The 22,688-nt window shown below is 38.6% G+C and overlaps 1 long non-coding RNA gene across 1 annotated transcript in view; it reads left to right on the forward strand.

Moving 5' to 3' along the window:
* The first annotated feature begins 623 nt into the window (after positions 1-623).
* Positions 624-22,688, forward strand: part of LOC132373414 (uncharacterized) — a 169,721-nt gene continuing 147,656 nt past the window's right edge. Inside the window, exon 1 of the long non-coding RNA XR_009505418.1 lies at positions 624-766. This is a non-coding gene — a long non-coding RNA (uncharacterized LOC132373414). The remainder of the gene's footprint in view (positions 767-22,688) is intronic.

Raw genomic sequence — 22,688 nt, forward strand, 5'->3', positions numbered from 1 at the left:
AAATCCAGAAAGATGCATAATCTTTAGGCAACTTCTGCTTGGGCCTTACAACGTGAACTCCCCTGAGAAGAAAACACAAAGACCTGGTGGCCATCTTGTAACAGGGAGGGAAAATTACAGGAAAAAGAAAACACATGTGAATCTCACCATTTTAGTTTCAGCAGTGGTTTCAGAGTGTGGATCAAGGGAGTTAAGTTTCTCTAGAATTCCTTACACTCCTTTCACACTTGTAAGAACCAACTTCTCAGTCCTCCTTGAAATCAACAAGTTACGTTAAAGGCAGTCAATGCAGTTTTAGTCATTTCTGACCTATTTTACAGCCCCTGTATTTTTTTCACTGGCAAATGCAGCATGATTCTTCTCACAGCAGAGATTTCAGACGGTGGAAGTGCGATGTATACCAGTGCAGATTCCAGGGAAGCAAACACACCAAGGTAACACTGAAGCAATTATATTTGACCTGAGTTTTAAAATAGACGTTTGTTTCATGATATTGGAGAAGGTCATCCAGAGGTGGTGACTGCAGTCTGACCCGTGATCTGGCCCCGGGCAATTGGAGGCTCCTCCCCCTCCCCCTCTCCTTGGAATTTACATTCCGCCCACCATTCCACAGCCGGGGCTGTTTCAAGGATGCAGCCTTGAGAGAGTCAGGTGGTGTTGAGACCATCTGAACTGAATATAGGACTGAACCCCTACATGAACTTTTAAGATTCTGGTGGCCCGGTGTGGCGCTCTACTCATCTTGCCTCCGCCCAAGACAAGCCTCGTAAGTTCCCTTGTTTATTAAACCGCCTAAGTAAGTTCTCTTGCTTATAAAACCTGCCACTTACCAATCCGGAGTGGCCTGCCTCTTTCCTCGGTCTCTCCTTGCCCTCCGTGTGTGTGGGGGCTGGAATTCCGGGTGGGAGTGGGGAAGGGGAACAATTTGCAAGCCAACACGTAGAATTGAGATAAGCCAATTACCTTAACTTATGTAAAGTACTATGTACCAGATCAAACAAAACAAAACAAAACTGTGAACTTTGGTTGTCCGTGACCTTGGCATATTTACGTGACCTCCAAGGAATCCCTGACAACCTGCCACTTCCCATGGCAGGCTCGTTGGTCTCTTTTTTTTCCTTACTATTTCCCCCCTTCCTAGTCTATTCTCTTCCTCATTATTTACTCTATCTCTCCATGTTCTCTGTCTCCTTTCTCTGTACTTTCCTTAATTTTCTATTCTAGAATAGTTATTTTCCAGCTCCACTGGGGACAATCAGGACTAAAGAGGTTGTTAATTTCAACATGGAGATGTTTCCTTTCATCTGAAGAACTGCTTTTTTTTCTCATTAAGAGAATGTCGCAGGTGTATAATACGGTATCCTTTTTTTTCTAGCCCAGGTATCTAAACTATAATTTTTTTGGGGGGGGGGGCTTTTAAAAATTTATTTATTTATTTATTTTTGCTGTGTTCGGTCTTCGTTTCGTGCGAGGGCTTTCTCTAGTTGTGGCAAGCGGGGGCCGCTTTTCATCGCAGTGCGCAGGCCTCTCACTATCGTGGCCTTTTTCTTGTTGCGGAGCACAGGCTCCAGACGCACAGGCTCAGTAGTTGTGGCTCACGGGCCCAGTTGCTCCGCGGCATGTGGGATCTTCCCAGACCAGGGCTCGAACCCGTGTGCCCTGCATTGGCAGGCAGATTCTCAACCACTGCGCCACCAGGGAAGCCCTAAACTATAATTTAGGGAACCAATATAATCTCAGTGAATACCATTCCTCGAGTTCTCATCAGAGAAAATAAGGTAATAAGGCCAATTTTCTTTACACCAGCACAAGTAGTTAGGTTTCTAAGTTGATACTCCCTTGGATCTTTTTAAGACCAAGCATTTGTATTGAGGTCAGGACTTTAATTGTGAAAGTCCAAAGATTTTTATTTCCATTAGGAAGCCACACAGAAAAAATGCTGTTACTATTACTGCAGCAGCATTTTTCTGGAGGTGGTTATTGTCAGACCACTTGACAATACACTTACATTGAAGCACTTGAAGCACTTACATTGCTTCAAGTAAATAAAAAATATGTATCAGCAGAGATCAGAGTCCGAATACTTCAATTCAACAAACAAAAAAGATGATAAAAATAATTTCTGTCTCGTGGGCCAAATTTAGCTCACTGCCTATAAATAAAGTTTTATTGGGACACAGCCATAGTCATTTTTTTCTATATTGGCTATGGCTGCTTTTGTGCTCCAGCAGCAGGTTAGAATAGTTGTGATAGAGGCAGCATGCTTCGAAAAGCCTAAAATATTTACCGTCTGGCCCTTTGCAGAAGATGTTTCTGACCCTGCTATGGACGCTAACATTTAGGGTGGGGAGTGGTGTGGAGAGTGGGCAAGGAGACACAGACTCTTATTTGCTCACTTTTATTATATGTTATGCTGGATGAAGAGGCAAAGTCTGCTGTGTTTCCATTGTATCTAGTATATGCTTCTTTTGTAGTACTTGTCACTGCGTAATTGCAGTTATCATTTTTATTTTTATTTTTTTTAAACTTGATGCCAGTTCCCTTTTTAAAAAAATTTTATTTATTTATTTATTTATTTATTTATTTATGGCTGTGTTGGGTCTTCGTTTCTGTGCGAGGGCTTCCCCTAGTTGTGGCAAGTGGGGGCCACTCTTCATCGCGGTGCGCGGGCCTCTCACTGTCGCGGCCTCCCTTGTTGCGGAGCACAGGCTCCAGACGCGCGGGCTCAGTAGTTGTGGCTCACGGGCCTAGTTGCTCCGCGGCATGTGGGATCTTCCCAGACCAGGGCTCGAACCCGTGTCCCCCGCATTGGCAGGCAGATTCTCAACCACTGCGCCACCAGGGAAGCCCACAGTTATCATTTTTAAATAGCCATCTCTTTTACTGTTTGATTGTGTTTATTCAACAAACACTTATTGAGGATCTACTTTGTGCCAGGCATTGTTCTATGCATGGACGATATGGCAGTAAGTAAAGACAACAACAACAAAATGTTGGTTCTCTCTTTCTCTCTCTCACCATGGAGTTCACAGTCTAGATCTGGGGTTGCAAATCCAAAGGACTCCAGAGACCAGGATGGTGATGTAAATGAGTGAAGCAGCCCAGGTGTCTTAGTCTGTTTGAGATGCAATGACAAAATACCATAGACTAGGTGGCTTATAAACAACAAACATTTCTTTCTCATGGTTCTGAAGGCTGGGAAGTCCAAGATCAGGGAACCAGCAAATTCGGTGTCTGATGAGAGCCAGCTTCTCATTGACAGCCATATTCTCACTGCAACCTCACATGGCTCAAGGAGCAAGCAAGCTCTCTGCGGCACTACTCCCATTCATGAGGGATACACCCTCATGAGCTAACCACCTCCCCAAAGTCCCAACTCCTAATATTATCCCCCTTGTGGGCTAGGATTTCAACAGATGAATTTTGGTGGGGACACGGACATTCAGACCATAGCACCAGGTGTAAGACGGATTCACTTGTTTGACTAGCAAATGTTTACAAATAGTTTTTACTTCCACAGAGTTTGTGCTGTTTCATGGTTTTCCTGAAACATGAGTTACTCTTGGATTATCCTCGAGATATATTTCTCTCCTATGAGAAAAACAACAGTGTATGATGATAAACGCTTGGCATCAGTGTCAAGGAGACAAAAGAGACTGGTGGGGACTATGACACACTGGAGATGAATTCCTTCCTCAAAGGAGATACCAGCTTCTCAACTCCAGGGCATTACTGTTCAGTCTCCTCCTCTTCATCCTCCTCCTCCTCCTCCTTTTCTTCTTTTTAGGAGAGTAATATAAGCTGGATAGCTGATCTGGATTTTATGTGAACTCCTAATCTTTAAATGTTGGCTCAACTAAAAAAGTACCGTGCAGGCCAAACTCAATATATGCCAGTCAAATTTTGTTTATAGTTCATCAGTTTGTGTTCCCTGTGTGAGAACTGTGTAAGGTCCTTGGGAATAAGTACCTTGTTTTATGAATCATAACAATATTCTCAATGATTCCTTAATTATGTTATTATCCTTCCTATTTTACAGATAAAAATGAGATTCAGATAGAAATAACTTGTCTGAGAGTCTGAAGATCTCTTCCTCTTTCCCCAAGAAAATAGTACTGAAATCACAGGGCTTCTGTAAAAATTTAGAGGTAATATTTGCAAAAGTTTTTTTGCAAACCATAACACATGGTATTGATGTTTATTTATAAAGTGACAAAGGAGAGCTTCCATAATCTCTGGAAGAGTTGGGCAAAGAGACAATCACTTGTTTTCTTGGCAGAGATGCACTTTGATGTGGCCCTTCCCAGAAGACTGGAACTTTAGAGATGTGGACAAAGAGGGCATTTCAGGCAGAGGAAACTGCCTGGGCCAAGGCCAGAGTGTTATTTCCTGAACTGTTTCTGGGAAGCCCATTGGAGCACAGGGTTTGAGAAATGCTGGCCTAGATGTATGTAGCTCAAGAGTCCATTTAGGGAACTGAGTGTAAGTATGGGACTGTGTGTCCTGGACACATGTTTGAAGAGGTAGGAAATTGCCAAATTGGAGAGGGTCTGAAGGGCCAGGCTGGAGAATTTGAGCTTTATTCTGTAGGAAATAGGCATCATCAGAGGTTTGGGGCAGGCAAGAGATATGCTTATATTTGAGTTTAAGGAGGAATAATCTTCTTTAACAGTGACAGGCATGATGGAGAGCTATGGGGAACTGACCAGAAGCTGGGAAGCCAGTTTGTCCATCTAGGAAGTCACTCAACAAGTACAAATGAAATGTGAGATTGGGAAAACTTTTCCATAATCTTTCTCTTGTCTTCAATAAGGGTGGATTTTTTACGTTGCTTGTACATAATAAGGAGTTATTTGGATCTAGGCTGTAGATTTCTTCAGGAGAACCTGAAGGACTTTTGCATTATTGAATTTCATCCTTCAATCACCAGCTGTTTAAAGGAGAAAAGTGAAAGCTCTGGACAGAGTGGTAAACATAAGTTTTTGTTTGGAAAAATTTTAATGTGTGAAGAAAAATCCATATTGGTGGTACTACTCGATGTTCTGATGTTCTTGAAATCAGGTGCATTAGATTTGTGTGCTGGCTCTACAATGGTATGCTAGTTTAGGCTGTCAGTGGGAAGCTCTCAAACTCTGCACCCCACACCTAACCTTTTTTTAGTGGCAATAATTAGTCTCTGCTTTATTCACTTGCTTCAGAATATTATGCAGTTTAGCTATTTATATGAACTTATTTTCTTACCATCATTTCGGAGTTGCTTAGGATGTTTTAGTTGTGGATGTTTTAATGTTTCCTCTCCCCTGTAGGATTCTTTAATCTAACAGATCATAACTCATCTGCTTCTGTTGAAAGCTGGCTTTCCAGGTCTGCTACACACAGGCTCTTGGAAAAGACACAGTCAGAAGACTATCTTTGTGATCTGTTATTCCCATGTTTAGGTCAGCATTCTGCATCCATAGATGTTTAAATGTAGATGTCTGATAACTCTTTGTAAGTCTCTAATTTCTACTTTAGTGTGTAAATAGTCATCTCAAGATAAAACCAGGAAAAAATATCCCGAGTGGAAGGAGTTTCTGCAGATGGATTCAGATTAGCATTATTCATTAACCTCAGCAGTTTGTGCTGGTTAATAATCGCTAACACACTGCACTTTGGGAGATTACTTATTAGGTGGTATAAATGTCCCTTCAAAGACATTCTTGCTATTTCATTTAAAAGGCAATGAATTAGCTCTGGACATCTTCCATCTATAATTTCTATCTAGTGGAACTGCGCTTCTACATAACATATAAGATTTTAGTGCTGGGAAGATTTCACCATCAAGTAGCATCTTGTTTCTCTAGCGAGGGAAAGAATTGAAGACAAGGACAGTGTCAGGAGTGATGATAAAATTTACATATTATTTTTTGACACAAATTCTTCTAAATTTATTTTTAAAGTATCAAGTAAGTACATATTTAGAACAGGAAATAAATACAATTTGACACATTATTTGAAAACAACTCAAATTTTATGGTATGGTGTGTAATAGTTTAAATTCTAAAGACATTCAGACCTGGGTTCGTCTGATCTCAGTCACCTGTTTGATGTGACTTGGGTAAATTACTCAACCTCTATGAGCCTCAATTTCCTCAGTGCAAAAGGAGGATAATATCAGTGATGCTATACGATGTTTTTGAAGGTTAAATATACAGTGCTCGAAAAACCCTTAGCACAGTACATGGCACAGGGTAGGCCCTTAATAAATGGTGGTTATAATTATTATTCAATCAAATTCTTCTAGGAATTAATCTATTCCTTGTTTTTAGGTTTGATGTATAATTTTGGAATAAATTCTTTCAGACATTACTTTGTAGAGTTTGAAATGAGAATGACTAGTTTAGAATTCAGGTTCTATCATTTATTTAATTGTGTGGTCATGGACAAGTCATTCGTTCATTCCTGCATTCATCTACTTGTGCATTTATTCAGTGTAATTTGTTGCCATTCTATGCCAGGTTTGAGATATTGGGGATAAAGAGATGAAGAAGAAAGACAAGGCTTTTATCCACATAATGCTTACATTTTTTTTTTTTAAATTTATCTATTTATTTATTTTTGGCTGTGCTGGGTCTTCGTTTCTGTGTGAGGGCTTTCTCTAGTTGTGGCGAGCGGGTGCCACTCTTCATCGCGGTGCGCGGGCCTCTCACTATCGCGGACTCTCTTTTTGTGGAGCACAGGCTCCAGACGCACAGGCTCAGTAGCTGTGGCTCACGGGCCCAGTTGCTCCGCGGCATGTGGGATCTTCCCAGACCAGGGCTCGAACCCGTGTCCCTTTCATTGGCAGGCAGATTCTCAACCACTGCGCCACCAGGGAAGCCCAATGCTTACATTTTAATAAGACACGTGAAACAAACAAAAATATAACAAAATAAACACAAAATAATAAAATAAAATACTTTGAAATGATGTTATAAAGAAAATAAAAACAGGCCATTGTGTTGGCAGGTAATTGGGAGGGGTAGCACTAGATAGAGTTGCAAGGTTTGAGAAGATGTATTTCACTTAAGACTTGATTCACAAAACAGCCAAACATGCAGGGATCTATGAGAAGAATATTCTAGAGAGAACTATTGGGGAAGGCCATGTACACCATGGACGAGTTTGGATACAATTTTAAGAATAATAGGAAGTCACTGGAAAAATTTAATCAGGAGAAAGGCATGTTCTGATTTTTATTATTTAATCTTTTGGGGGATCTTTTTCTTACATGTAAAAAGTGGACCATAATGGTAGTTACCAGATAGGATACCAGAGGATTACAAGAATAGTGCAAATAAAGCACTTGGCACTGGCATATATAACCACAAAGAAAAGGTCGATCACTGTAATTTTTGCGTAAGTGATGTTGTTTTTAGTACAGCTGCTTTGGACTGAATTGTGCCTCCCCCCCATTCATAAGTTGAAGTGCTAACCCCCCATTGTGACTGTATTTGAGATAGGGCCTTTAGGAGGTAACTGAGGTTAAATGAGGTCATAAGGGTAGGGCCCTTATCCAATGGGCTGGTGGTCTTTTTTTTTTTTTTTTGATTTGAATTTTATTTTATTTATTTATTTTTATACAGCAGGTTCTTATTAGTTATCTATTTTATACATTAGTGTATATATGTCAATCCCAATCTCTCAATTCATCCCACCACCACCTCCTCCCCACGCCGCCCCAGCTTTCCCCCATGGAGTCCATATGTTTGTTCTCTGCATCTGTGTCTCTATTTCTGCCTTGCAAACCAGTTCATCTATACCATTTTTCTAGATTCCACATATATACGTTAATAAACGATATTTGTTTTTCGCTTTCTGATGTGCTTCACTCTGTATGACAGTCTCTTGGTCCATGCATGTCTCTACAAATGACCCAATTTCGTTCCTTTTTATGACTGAGTAATATTCCATTGTATACATGTGCCTTATCTTCTTTATCCATTTGTCTGTCGATGGGCATTTAGGTTGCTTCCATGACCTGACTATTGTAAATAGTGCTGCAGTGAACACTGGGGTGCATGTGTCCTTTTGAATTATGGCTTTCTCTGGGTATATGCCCAGTAGTGGGATTGCTGGTTCGTATGGTAATTTATTTTTAGGTTTTTACGGAACATCCATACTGTTCTCCATAGTGGCTTTATCAATTTACATTCTCACCAACAGTGCAAGAGGGTTCCCATTTCTCCACACCCTCTCCAGCAGTTGTTGTTTGTAGATTTTCTCATGATGCCCATTCTAGCTGGTGTGAGGTGATACCTCATTGTAGTTTTGATTTGCATTTCTCTAATAATTAGTGATGTTGAGAAGATTTTCATGTGCCTCTTGGCCATCTGTACGTCTTCTTTGGAGAAATGTCTATTTACGTCTTCTGCCCATTTTCTGACTGGGTTGTTTGGTTTTTTGATATTGAGCTGCATGAGCTGTTTATATATTTTGGAGATTAATCCTTTGTCCATTGATTCATTCGCAAATATTTTCTCCCATTCTGAGGGCTGTCTTTTCATCTTGTTTATAGTTTCCTTTGCTGTGCAAAAGCTTTTAAGTTTCATTAGGTCCCATTTGTTTATTTTTGTTTTTCTTTCCATTACTCTAAGAGGTGGGTCAAAAAAGATCTTGCTGTGATTTATATCAAAGAGTGTTCTTCCTATGTTTTCCTCTAAGAGTTTTCTAGTGTCTGGTCTTACATTTAGGTCTTTAATCCATTTGAGTTTATTTTTGTGTATGGTGTTAGGGAATGTTCTAATTTCATTCTTTTACATGTAACTGTCCAGCTTTCCCAGCACCACTTATTGAAGAGACTGTATTTTTTCCATTGTATATTCTTGCCTCCTTTGTCACAGATTAGTTGACCATAGGTGCATGGGTTTATCTCTGGTCTTTCTATCCTGTTCCATTGATCTATATTTCTGTTTTTGTGCCAGTACCATATTTTCTTGATTACTGTAGATTTGTAGTATAGTCTGAAGTCAGGGAGTCTGATTCCTCCAGCTCTGTTTTTTTCCATCAACATTGCTTTGGCTATTAGGGGTCTTTTGTGTCTCCATACAAATTTTAAGATTTTTTTTTCTAGTTCTGTAAAAAAATGCCATTGGTAATTTGGCAGGGATTGCACTGAATCTGTAGATTTCTTTGGATAGTCATTTTCACAATATTGGTTCTTCCAATCCAAGAACATGGTATATCTCTCCATCTGTTTGTATCATCTTTGATTTCTATCATCAGTGTCTTATAGTTTTCTGAGTACAGGTCTTTTACATCCTTAGGTAAGTTTATTCCTAGGTATTTTGTTCTTTTTGTTGCAGTGGTGAATGGGATTGTTGGCTTAATTTCTCATTCTGATCTTTCGTTGTTAGTGTATAGGAACGTAAGAGATTTCTGTGCATTAATTTTGTATCCTGCAACTTTACCAAATTCATTGATTAGCTCTAGTAGTTTTTTAGTGGCATCTTTAGGATTCTCTATGTATAGTATCATGTCATCTGCAAACAGTGACAGTTTTACTTCTTCTTTTCCAATTTGTATTCCTTTTATTTCTTTTTCTTCTCTGATTGCTGTGGCCAGGACTTCCAAAACTATGTTGAATAACAGTGGCGAGAGTGGACATTCTTGTTTTGTTCCTGATCTTAGAGGAAATGCTTTCAGTTTTTCACCATTGAGAATGATGTTTGCTGTGGGTTTGTCATATATGGCCTTTATTATGTTGAGATAGCTTCCCTCTATGGCCACTTTCTGGAGAGTTTTTATCATAAATGGGTGTTGAATTTTGTCAAAAGCTTTTTCCTCATCTATTGAGATGATCATATAGTTTTTCTTCTTCAATTTGTTAATATGGTGTATCACATTGATTGATTTGTGTATATTGAAGAATCCTGACATCCCTGGGATAAATCCCACTTGATCATGGTGTATGAGCCTTTTAATGTGTTGTTGGATTTTGTTTGCTAGTATTTTGTTGAGGATTTTTGCATCTATATTCATCAGTGATATTGGTCTGTAATTTTCTTGTTTTGTAGTATCTTTGTCTGGTTTTGGTATCAGGGTGATGGTGGCCTCATAGAATGAGTTTGGGAGTGTTCCTTCCTCTGCAATTTTTTGGAAGAGTTTGAGAAGGAAGGGTGTTATCTCTTCTCTAAATGTTTGATAGAATTCACCTGTGAAGCCATCTGGTCCTGGACTTTTGTTTGTTGGAAGATTTTTAACCACAGTTTCAATTTCATTACTTGTGATTGGTCTGTTCATATTTTCTGTTTCTTCCTGGTTCAGTCTTGGAAGGTTATACCTTTCTAAGAATTTGTCCATTTCTTCCAGGTTGTCCATTTTATTGGCATAGTGTTGCTTGTAGTAGTCTCTTAGGATGCTTTGTATTTCTGCGGTGTCTGTTGTAACTTCTCCTTTTTCATTTCTGATTTTATTGATTTGAGTCCTCTCCCTCTTTTTCTTGATGAGTCTGGCTAATGACTTATCAATTTTGTTTATCTTCTCAAAGAACTAGCTTTTAGTTTTATTGATCTTTGCTATTGTTTTCTTTGTTTCTATTTCATTTATTTCCACTCTGATCTTTATGATTTCTTTCCTTCTGCTCACTTTGGGTTTTGTTTGTTCTTCTTTTTCTAGTTCCTTTAGGTGTAAGCTTAGATTGTTTACTTGAGATTTTTCTTGTTTCTTTCAGTAGGCTTGTATAGCTATAAACTTCCCTCTTAGAACTGCTTTTGCTGCATCCCATAGGTTTTGGGTTGTCGTGTTTTCGTTGTCATTTGTCTCTAGGTATTTTTTGATTTCCTCTTTGATTTCTTCAGTGACCTCTTGGTTATTTAGTAACGTATTGTTTAGCCTCCATGTGTTTGTGCTTTTCACGTTTTTTCCCCTGTAATTCATTTCTAATCTCAGAGTGTTGTGGTCAGAAAAGATGCTTGATATGATTTCAATTTTCTTAAATTTACTGAGGCTTGGTTTGTGACCCAAGATGTGATGTATCCTGGAGAATGTTCCATGCGCACTTGAGAAGAAAGTGTAATCTGCTGTTTTTGGATGGAATGTCCTATAAATATCAATTAAATCTTTCTTGTCTATTGTGTCATTTAAAGCTTCTGTTTCCTTATTTATTTTCTTTTTTTTTTTTTTTTCACACACACACACTGTATTTTATTTTTACAAGAGATAAATCGACTGACACCAAGCATTGTACATGGATGACCACAACAAAAGCAACAATGATTGCAATTACCAAACATGAAACACACTCATACTATGTCATAGTATTGACATTCAGTCCAGTAATCCTCCACTGTAACAGCTCCTTTACTTTGCAGTGAAAATTGATTTGTATATTCTTTGCCTCTGAGTCCTTGTGGAATTTTTTTTTTTTTTTTTTTAAATTCAGACAGAAAGTCACAAAAATTATACTCATCCTCATCAGTTCACTCAGTCCCATGTAATTAATTTTTTTTTTTCATCTTGATCTTATGTTAGCACTTTTATGAGTTCATCAGTTTTTCATTAGAGTTCTGAAAATGCTTATTCATTCAGTTCAGCAGTACAGTCCGTTACCAGAAACCTGTACTTGTCAGAGTCTTTTCCATGTATTTCTTGAAGATGAAACCCTTTTATAGGAACATATTTGCAAAATCATCAGAGTACACCCAGAACTGTCTGTAAATGACAAAAGACTTAAAAATGACCATGGTTAAAGATTTGATGACAGTTCATAATAATGCAGTTGACAAGAAAATTAGTTATTTCTGAGATATACATTTTAAAGTAATAACTAGGATTATTACTTATAACATTATACCAGAACATATAAGATTTTTAGAAATTTCATGTAATGTCTGAAACATTTATATTAACATATTTCCATACATATTTCCATACAAGTACAAATATAAGATTTTTAGAAATTTCATGTAATGTCTGAAACATTTATATTAACATATTTCCATACATATTTCCATACAAATACAAATATGATTTTTAGAAATTTCATGTAATGTCTGAAACATTTATATTAACATATTTCCATACATATTTCCATACAAATACAAATATAAGATTTTTAGAAATTTCATGTAATGTCTGAAACATTTATATTAACATGTTTCCATACAAATAACCCAATGAAAGTTTAGTATTAGTTGTTTTGTTTGTTTTTTTATACTGCAGGTTCTTATTAGGCATCAGTTTTATACACATCAGTGTATACATGTCAATCCCAATCGCCCAATTCAGCACACCACCATCCCCACCCCACCGCAGTTTTCACCCCTTGGTGTCCATATGTCCATTCTCTACATCTGTGTCTCAACTTCTGCCCTGCAAACTGGCTCATCTGTACCATTTTTCTAGGTTCCGCATACATGCATTAATATACGATATTTGTTTTTCTCTTTCTGACTTACTTCACTCTGTATGACAGTCTCTAGATCCATCCACGTCTCAACAAATGACTCAATTTCGTTCCTTTTTATGGCTGAGTAATATTCCATTGTATATATGTACCACAACTTCTTTATCCATTCGTCTGTTGATGGGCATTTAGGTTGCTTCCATGACCTGGCTATTGTAAATAGTGCTGCAATGAACATTCGGGTGCATGTGTCTTTTTGAATTACGGTTTTCTCTGGGTATATGCCCAGTAGTGGGATTGCTGGGTCATATGGTAATTCTATTTTTAGTTTTTTAAGGAACCTCCATATTGTTCTCCATAGTGGCTGTATCAATTTACATTCCCACCAACAGTGCAAGAGGGTTCCCTTTTCACCACACCCTCTCCAGCATTTGTTGTTTGTAGATTTTCTGATGATGCCCATTCTAACAGGAGTGAGGTGATACCTCATTGTAGTTTTGATTTGCATTTCTCTAATAATTAGTGATGTTGAGCATCTTTTCATGTGCTTCGTGGCCATCTGTATGTCTTCTTTGGAGAAATGTCTATTTAGGTCTTCTGCCCATTTTTGGATTGGGGTGTTTGTTTCTTTGATATTGAGCTGAATGAGCTGTTTATATATTTTGGAGATTAATCCTTTGTCCGTTGATTCATTTGCAAATATTTTCTCCCATTCTGAGGGTTGTCTTTTCGTCTTGTTTATGGTTTCCTTTGCTGTGCAAAAGCTTTGAAGTTTCATTAGGTCCCACTTGTTTATTTTTGTTTTTATTTCCATTACTCTAGGAGGTGGATCAAAAAAGATCTTGCTGTGATTTATGTCAAAGAGTGTTCTTCCTATGTTTTCCTCTAAGAGTTTTATAGTGTCCGGTCTTATATTTAGGTCTCTAATCCATTTTGAGTTTATTTTTGTGTATGGTGTTAGGGAGTATTCTAATTTCATTCTTTTACATGTAGCTGTCCAGTTTTCCCAGCACCACTTATTGAAGAGACTGTCTTTTCTCCATTGTATATCTTTGCCTCCTTTGTCATAGATTAGTTGACCATAGGTGCGTGGGTTAATGTCTGGGCTTTCTATCTTGTTCCATTGATCTATGTTTCTGTTTTTGTGCCAGTACCATATTGTCTTAATTACTGTAGCTTTGTAGTATAGTCTGAAGTCAGGGAGTCTGATTCCTCCAGCTCCATTTTTTTGCCTCAAGACTGCTTTGCCTATTCGGGGTCTTTTGTGTCTCCATACAAATTTTAAGATGATTTGTTCTAGCTCCGTAAAAAATGCCATTGGTAATTTGATAGGGATTGCATTGAATCTGTAGATTGCTTTGGGTAGTATACTCATTTTCACAATGTTGATTCTTCCAATCCAAGAACATGGTATATCTCTCCATCTGTTGGTATCATCTTTAATTTCTTTCATCAGTGTCTTATAGTTTTCTGCATACAGGTCTTTTGTCTCCCTAGGTAGGTTTATTCGTAGGTATTTTATTCTTTTTGTTGCAATGGTAAATGGGAGTGTTTCCATAATTTCTCTTTCAGATTTTTCATCATTAGTGTATAGGAATGCAAGAGATTTCTGTGCATTAATTTTGTATCCTGCAACTTTACCATATTCATTAATTAGCTCTAGCAGTTTTCTGGTGGCAGTTTTAGGATTCTCTATGTATAGTATCATGTCATCCGCAAACAGTGACAGTTTTACTTCTTCTTTTCCAATTTGTATTCCTTTTATTTCTTTTTCTTCTCTGATTGCCGTGGCTAGGACTTCCAAAACTATGTTGAATAATAGTGGTGAGAGTGGACTTCCTTGTCTCGTTCCTGATCTTAGAGGAAATGCTTTCAGTTTTTCACCATTGAGAATGATGTTTGCTGTGGGTTTGTCATATATGGCCTTTATTATGTTGAGGTAGGTTCCCTCTATGCCCACTTTCTGGAGAGTTTTTATCAGAAATGGGTGTTGAATTTTGTCAAAAGCTTTTTCTGCATCTATTGAGATGATCATATGGTTTTTATTCTTCAATTTGTTAATATGGTGTATCACATTGATTGATTTGCGTATATTGAAGAATCCTTGCATCCCTGGGATAAATCCCACTTGATCGTGGTGTATGATCCTTTTAATGTGTTGTTGGATCCTGTTTGCTAGTATTTTGTTGAGGATTTTTGCATCTATATTCATCAGTGATATTGGTCTGTAATTTTCTTTTTTTGTAGTGTCTTTGTCTGGTTTTGGTATCAGGGTGATGGTGGCCTCATAGAATGAGTTTGGGAGTGTTCCTTCCTCTGCAATTTTTTGGAAGAGTTTGAGAAGGATGGGTGTTAGCTCTTCTCTAAATGTTTGATAGAATTCACCTGTGAAGCCATCTGGTCCTGGACTTTTGTTTGTTGGAAGATTTTTAATCACAGTTTCAATTTCATTACTTGTGATTGGTCTGTTCATATTTTCTATTTCTTCCTGGTTCAGTCTTGGAAGGTTATACCTTTCTAAGAATTTGTCCATTTCTTCCAGGTTGTCCATTTTATTGGCATAAAGTTGCTTGTAGTAGTCTCTTAGGATGCTTTGTATTTCTGCGGTGTCTGTTGTAACTTCTCCTTTTTCATTTCTGATTTTATTGATTTGAGTCCTCTCCCTCTTTTTCTTGATGAGTCTGGCTAATGGCTTATCAATTTTGTTTATCTTCTCAAAGAACCAACTTTTAGTTTTATTGATCTTTGCTATTGTTTTCTTTGTTTCTATTTCATTTATTTCTGCTCTGATCTTTATGATTTCTTTCCTTCTGCTAACTTTGGGTTTTGTTTGTTCTTCTTTCTCTAGTTTCTTTAAGTGTAAGGTTAGATTGTTTACTTGAGCTTTTTCTTGTTTCTTTAGGTAGGCTTGTATAGCTATAAACTTCCCTCTTAGAACTGCTTTTGCTGCATCCCATAGGTTTTGGGTCGTCGTGTTTTCATTGTCATTTGTCTCTAGGTATTTTTTTATTTCCTCTTTGATTTCTTCAGTGATCTCTTGGTTATTTAGTAACGTATTGTTTAGCCTCCATGTGTTTGTCCTTTTTACGTTTTTTTCCCTGTAATTCATTTCTAATCTCATAGCGTTGTGGTCAGAAAAGATGCTTGATATGATTTCAATTTTCTTAAATTTACTGAGGCTTGATTTGTGACCCAAGATGTGATCTATCTTGGAGAATGTTCCGTGCGCACTTGAGAAGAACGTGTAATCTGCTGTTTTTGGATGGAATGTCCGATATATATCAATTAAATCTATCTGGTCTATTGTGTCATTTAAAGCTTCTGTTTCCTTATTTATTTTCATTTTGGATGATCTGTCCATTGGTGTAAGTGAGGTGTTAAAGTCCCCCACTATTATTGTGTTACTGTCGATTTCCTCTTTTATAGCTGTTAGCAGTTGCCTTATGTATTGAGGTGCTCCTATGTTGGGTGCATATATATTTATAATTGTTATATCTTCTTCTTGGATTGATCCCTGGATCATTATGTAGTGTCCTTCCTTGTCTCTTGTAACATTCTTTATTTTAAAGTCTATTTTATCTGATATGAGTATAGCTACTCCAGCTTTCTTTTGATTTCCATTTGCATGGAATATCTTTTTCCATCCCCTCACTTTCAGTCTGTATGTGTCCCTAGGTCTAAAGTGGGTCTCTTGTAGACAGCATATATATGGGTCCTGTTTTTGTATCCATTCAGCCAGTCTATGTCTTTTGGTTGGGGCATTTAATCCATTCACGTTTAAGGTAATTATCGATATGTATGTCCCTATGACCATTTTCTTAATTGGTTTGGGTTTGTTTTTGTAGGTCCTTTTCTTCTCTTGTGTTTCCCACTTAGAGAAGTTCCTTTAGCATTTGTTGTAGAGCTGGTTTGGTGGTGCTGAATTCTCTTAGCTTTTGCTTGTCTGTAAAGCTTTTGATTTCTCCATCAAATCTAAATGAGATCCTTGCCGGGTAGAGTAATCTTGGTTGTAGGTTCTTCCCTTTCATCACTTTAATTATATCATGCCACTCCCTTCTGGCTTGCAGAGTTTCTGCTGAGAAATCAGCTGTTAACCTTATGGGAGTTCCCTTGTATGTTATTTGTTGTTTTTCCCTTGCTGCTTTCAATAATTTTTCTTTGTCTTTAATTTTTGCCACTTTGATTACTATGTGTCTCGGCGTGTTTCTCCTTGGGTTTATCCTGTATGGGACTCTCTGCGCTTCCTGGACTTGGGTGGCTATTTCCTTTCCCATGTTAGGGAAGTTTTCGACTATAATCTCTTCAAATATTTTCTCTGGTCCTTTCTCTCTCTCTTCTCCTTCTGGGACCCCTATAATGCGAATGTTGTTGCGTTTAATGTTGTCCCAGAGGTCTCTTAGGCTGTCTTCATTTCTTTTCATTCTTTTTTCTTTAGTCTGTTCCGCAGCAGTGAATTCCATCATTCTGTCTTCCAGGTCACTTATCCGTTCTTCTGCCTCAGTTATTCTGCTATTGATTCCTTCTAGTGTAGTTTTCATTTCAGTTATTGTATTGGTCATCTCTGTTTGTTTGTTCTTTAATTCTTCTAGGTCTTTGTTAATCATTTCTTGCATCTTCTCAATCTTTGCCTCCATTCTTATTCCAAGGTCCTGGATCATCTTCACTATCATTATTCTGAATTCTTTTTCTGGAAGGTTGCCTATCTCCACTTCATTTAGTTGTTTTTCTGGGGTTTTTTCTTGTTCCTTCATCTGGTACATAGCCCTCTGCCTTTTCATCTTCTCTATCTTTCTGTAACTGTGGTTTTTGGTCCACAGGCTGCAGGATTATAGTTTTTCTTGCTTCTGTTGTCTGCCCTCTGGTGGTTGAGGCTATCTAAGAGGCTTGATGGGAGGCTCTGGTGGTGGGTAGAGCTGACTGTTGCTGTGGCGGTCAGAGCTCAGTAAAACCTTAATCCACTTGACTGTTGATGGGTGGGGCTGGGTTCCCTCCCTGTTGCTGTGGCGGTCAGAGCTCAGTAAAACCTTAATCCACTTGAGTGTTGATGGGTGGGGCTGGGTTCCCTCCCTGTTGGCTGTTTTGCCTGAGGCAACCCAACACTGGAGCCTACCCGTGCTCTTTGGTGGGGTTAATGGCAGACTCTGGGAGGGCTCACGCCAAGGAGAACTTCCCAGAACCTCTGCTGCCAGTGTCCTTATCCCCACGGTGAAACAGAGCCACCACTCGCCTCTGCAGGAGACCCCCCAACACCAGCAGGTAGGTCTGGTTCAGTCTCCCCCAGGCTCACTGCTCCTTCCCCTGGGTCCTGATGCACACATTACTTTGTGTGTGCCCTCCAAGAGTGGGGTCTCTGTTTCCCCCAGTCCCGTCAAAGTCCTGCAATCCAATTCCCACTAGGCTTCAAAGTCTGATTCTCTAGGAATTCCTCCTCCCGTTGCCTGACCCCCAGGTTGGGAAGCCTGACGTGGGGCTCAGAACCTTTACTCCAGTGGGTGGACTTCTGTGGTATAAGTGTTCGCCAGTCTGTGAGTCACCCACCCAGCAGTTATGGGGTTTGATTTTACTCTGATTGCGCCCCTCCTACCGTCTCACTGTGGCTTCTCCTCTGTCCTTGGACGTGGGGTATCCTCCTTGGTGAAGTCCAGGGTCTTCCTGTCAATGATTGTCCAGCAGCCCGTTGTGATTCTGGTGCTCTCGCAAGAGGGAGTGACAGCATGTCCTTCTACTCCGCCATCTTGGTTAATCTCCGGTCCTTATTTATTTTCATTTTGGATGATCTGTCCATTGGTGTAAGTGAGGTGTTAAAGTCCCCCACTATTATTGTGTTACTGTCGATTTCCTTTTTTATAGCTGTTAGCATTTGCCTTATGTATTGAGGTGCTCCTATGTTGGGTGCATATATATTTATAATTGTTATATCTTCTTCTTGGATTGATCCCTTGATCATTATGTAGTGTCCTTCCTTGTCTCTAGTAACATTCTTTATTTTAAAGTCTATTTTATCTGATATGAGTATTGCTACTCCAGCTTTCTTTTGATTTCCATTTGCATGGAATATCTTTTTCCATCCCCTCACTTTCAGTCTGTATGTGTCCCTAGGTCTGAAGTGGGTCTCTTGTAGACAGCATATATATGGGTTTTGTTTTTGTATCCATTCAGCGAGCTTGTGTCTTTTGGTTGGGGCATTTAATCCATTCACATTTAAGGTGTTATTGATATGTATGTTCTATTACCATTTTCTTAATTGTTTTGGGTTTGTTTTTGTAGGTCCTTTTCTTCTCTTGTGTTTCCCACTTAGAGAAGTTCCTTTAGCATTTGTTGTAGAGTTGGTTTGGTGGTGCTGAATTCTCAAAAGCTGTAAAGCTTTTGATCTCTCCATCGAAAGTGAATGAGATCCTTGCTGGGTAGAGTAATCTTGGTTGTATGTTCTTCCCTTTCATCACTTTAAATATATCGTGCCATTCCCTTCTGACTTGTAGAGTTTCTGCTGAGAAATCAGCTGTTAACCTTATGGTTAAGGTTATTGTATGTTATTTGTCGTTTTTCCCTTGTTGCTTTTAATAATTTTTCTTTGTCTTATTTTTTGTCGATTTGATTACTCTGTGTCTCGGCATGTTTCTCCTTGGGTTTATCCCGCCTGGGACTCTCTTCACTTCCTGGACTTGGGTGGCTATTTCCTTTCCCATGTTAGGGAAGTTTTCGACTATATTCTCTTCAAATATTTTCTTGTGTCCTTTCTCTCTCTCTTCTCCTTCTGGCACCCCTATAATGCGAATGTTGTTGCATTTAATGTTGTCCCAGAGGTCTCTTAGGCTGTCTTCATTTCTTTTCATTCTTTTATCTTTATTCTGTTCCGCAGCAGTGAATTCCACCATTCTGTCTTCCAGGTCACTTATCCGTTCTTCTGCCTCAGTTATTCTGCTACTGATTCCTTCTAGTGTATTTTTCATTCCAGTTATTGTATTGTTCATCTCTGTTTGTTTGTTCTTTAATTTTTCTTGGTCTTTGTTACACATTTCTTGCATCTTCTCGATCTTTGCCTCCATTCTTTTTCCGAGGTCCACTATCATTATTCTGAATTTTTTTTCTGGAAGGTTGCCTATCTCCACTTCATTTAGTTATTTTTCTGGGGTTTAATCTTGTTCCTTCATCTGGTACATAGTCCTCTGCCTTTTCATTTTGTCTGTCTTTCTGTGAATGTGGTTTTTGTTCCACAGGCTGCAGGATTGTAGTTCTTCTTGCTCCTGCTGTCTGTCCTCTGGTGGATGAGGCTATCTTAGAGGCCTGTGCAAGCTTCCTGATTGGAGGGACTGGTGGTGGGTAGAGCTGGGTGTTGCTCTGGTGGGCAGAGCTTAGTAAAACTTTAACCTGCTTGTCTGCTGATGGGTGGGGCTAAGTTCCCTCCCTGTTGGTTGTTTGGCCTGAGGCAACCCAGCACTGTAGCCTACAGGCTCTTTGGTGGGGCTAATGGCAGACTCAGGGAAGGTTCATGAAAAGAGTACTTCCCAGAACTTCTGCTGCCAGTGTCCTTGTCCTCAAGGTGAGACACAGCCACCCCCCGCCTCTGCAGGAGCCCCTTCAACACTAGCAGGTAGGTCTGGTTCAGTCTCCCATGGGGTCACTTCTCCTTCCCCTGGGTCCCGATGCACACACTACTTTTTGTGTGCCTTCCAAGAGTGGAGTCTCTTTTCCCCCAGTACTGTCAAAGTCCTGCAATCAAATCCTGCTAGCCTTCAAAGTCTGATTCTCTGGGAATTCCTCCTCCCGTTGCTGGACCCCCAGGTTGGGAAGCCTGACGTGGGGCTACGAACCTTCACTCCAGTGGGTGGACTTCTGTGGTGTAATTGTTTTCTAGTTTGTGAGTCACCCACCCAGTGGTTATGAGTTTTGATTTTATGGTGACTGCACCCCTCCTACCATCTCATTGTGGCTTCTCCTTTGTCTTTGGGTGTGGGGTATCTTTTTTGGTAAGTTCCAGTGTTTTCCTGCTGATGATTGTTCAGCAGTTAGTTGTGATTTTGGTGCTCATCTGGGCTGGTGCTGTTATAAGACTAGGAAGAGACACAGACCTTTATTGGCAATGAGTTTGGAGGGAGTGATCTCTAGCCTTACTTGGTTTTCTATGTGAGGAGCAGCAAGCATCTGGGGAGACACACTGACCAGGGATAGAGGCATTGTCCAAGGTTGTGAACCAGGAACAAGATTTATTTTAGCTAATACTCTGAGCACATGAACTTATCAGTCATGACTTCTAGGTTCATTAGCTCTGAAGCAATGCTTTACAAGTCTGGCTGCATATACAATAACTGGGAGAATTTTCAAAATCACAGATTCCTGGATTCTGCCTACAGAGATTTTGATTTAGTAGTTCAGTGATGGAGCCCTGTAATACATATTTTTGACACAATATCTCAAACTCTCTGCTAAGTTTGGAATGTACTGGTTTTAGAATATTTCTCAGTAACCTAAAATGATGTCATAATGTGTGTTCAAACACATCAGACTTGTATCTAGAGAACACCAGTCCCTAGGAAATTCTGATTATTTAAACTTAGAGTTTATGAGGTTTTTTTTAATGAAGTTCTGCTATATAAAACATGCTTTTAAGAGGTTTATATAATGGCTTTGTACATGTCCTCTGGACATAGAATTTATAGGCTGAAATCCCAGTGACACTACTTACTAGCCATGCAGTGTTGGGCAAATTATTTGACTCATTTTATTCATCTATAAATGGGATGATGATGATAATGCCCCAAGTCCTAGAACAAATCTGATTAACACCAACATAAAAAGAAATATAAAATCTGAATAGTCCCGTAACTATTAAATTAATTGAATCCATAATTAAAAACTTTCCCACAGATTAAACTCCAGCTCAGGTGACTTCACTAGTTTATTCCAGAAAATAATAAGAAATAATGTCAATCTTACACAATCTGTTTCAGATTAAGGAAAAGGAGAGAATACTTTCCATTTTTTTAATGAAGTTTGCAAAACAGTTATAAACCCTGAGAAGCATATTACAAAAAAAAAGTTATTATTGGTCACTCTCAATCATTGTACAAAATAGTTAACATTAGCAGGCCTGAGATGCTATCCTTAGAAAGGCCTGCTTGCAAGGTTGGTGTTTGGCTAGCAGCTGGAAACTTGGATTTCAGGAGTAGTCCCACCATTCCCTGGCTGACAGGAGTGAACGTTGGACCTAAACTGTTTGTACAAACAACATGGTTAGTCTGGAAATCTGGAATTTTAGTATGTGCTAGGCAGAGTACCTATGGGACCAGTCCGGGATAAAAACCCTGGGCACTGGGAAGCTCTAATGAGCTTCCCTGGTGGACAACACTTCTTCTGTGTTGTCACAATGAAATGCTGGAGGAATTAAGCATGTCCTGTTTGACTCAACTGGGAGAAGACTCTTGAAACTTGTTCCTGGTTTAGTCCATTCTTCACCCCTTGTGCTTTTTCCCTTTGTTGAATTTGCTTTGTATCCTTTTGCTTGTATAACTAAATATTGAATCCTGTGAGTCCTTCTAGGAAGTCATAAAACCTGCAGGTACCCTTGGAGACCCCCAACAGATTCATGCCCTATAGCTTTAACCGAGTCAGTAAGTCATGAAAAAGCAATAAAAGATATAAGAATTATTTGCATATGATCATGTGTGTAGAATTAAAAAAATAAGTTTAGCAAGGTTGCTAGGTACATCATCAAAATTTTTCAAATTGACAGTGTTTCTGTATAACAGTAAAAGATTATAGGATAATCCAGTAGCATCAAATAGTATTAAGGATCCTAGAGTAAATCTAATAGATGTGTAAAACTCTTCACTGAAAAATATAAACTATTACTGAGAGATATTAAAGAAGGCCTAACTATTTCAATGGATGTGCCATATTCATGGATTAGAAGATTCAATATAATAAATATGAAAACTCTTTCCAAATTGATTTATACGTTCAATGAATGTCAATTAAAATTCAAATTATTTTTTAGTGGAAAGTGTCAAGCTGATTTTAAGATTTATATGGAAATGCCAAGGACCAAAAATAGCTAAGATTCCTTTGAAGAACAAGATAGGATGACTCATTTTATTCCATAGTGTCATGAATAAAAATATATGTATATGTATATATACAGATTGCATATATGTCTATGTGTGTGTATATATATATATATATATATATATATATATACACACATATATACACACACATATATTTTTATTTGTGACAATGATTTCATTATAGTGCAGCAGGGAAAGAATTGTCTTCTCAATTAATGTGCTGAGTCAATTGTTTATCCATATGGAAAACAATATCCTAG

The sequence above is a fragment of the Balaenoptera ricei genome, chromosome 10 (genome assembly GCF_028023285.1).
Source record: "Balaenoptera ricei isolate mBalRic1 chromosome 10, mBalRic1.hap2, whole genome shotgun sequence".
NCBI lineage: Eukaryota > Metazoa > Chordata > Mammalia > Artiodactyla > Balaenopteridae > Balaenoptera > Balaenoptera ricei.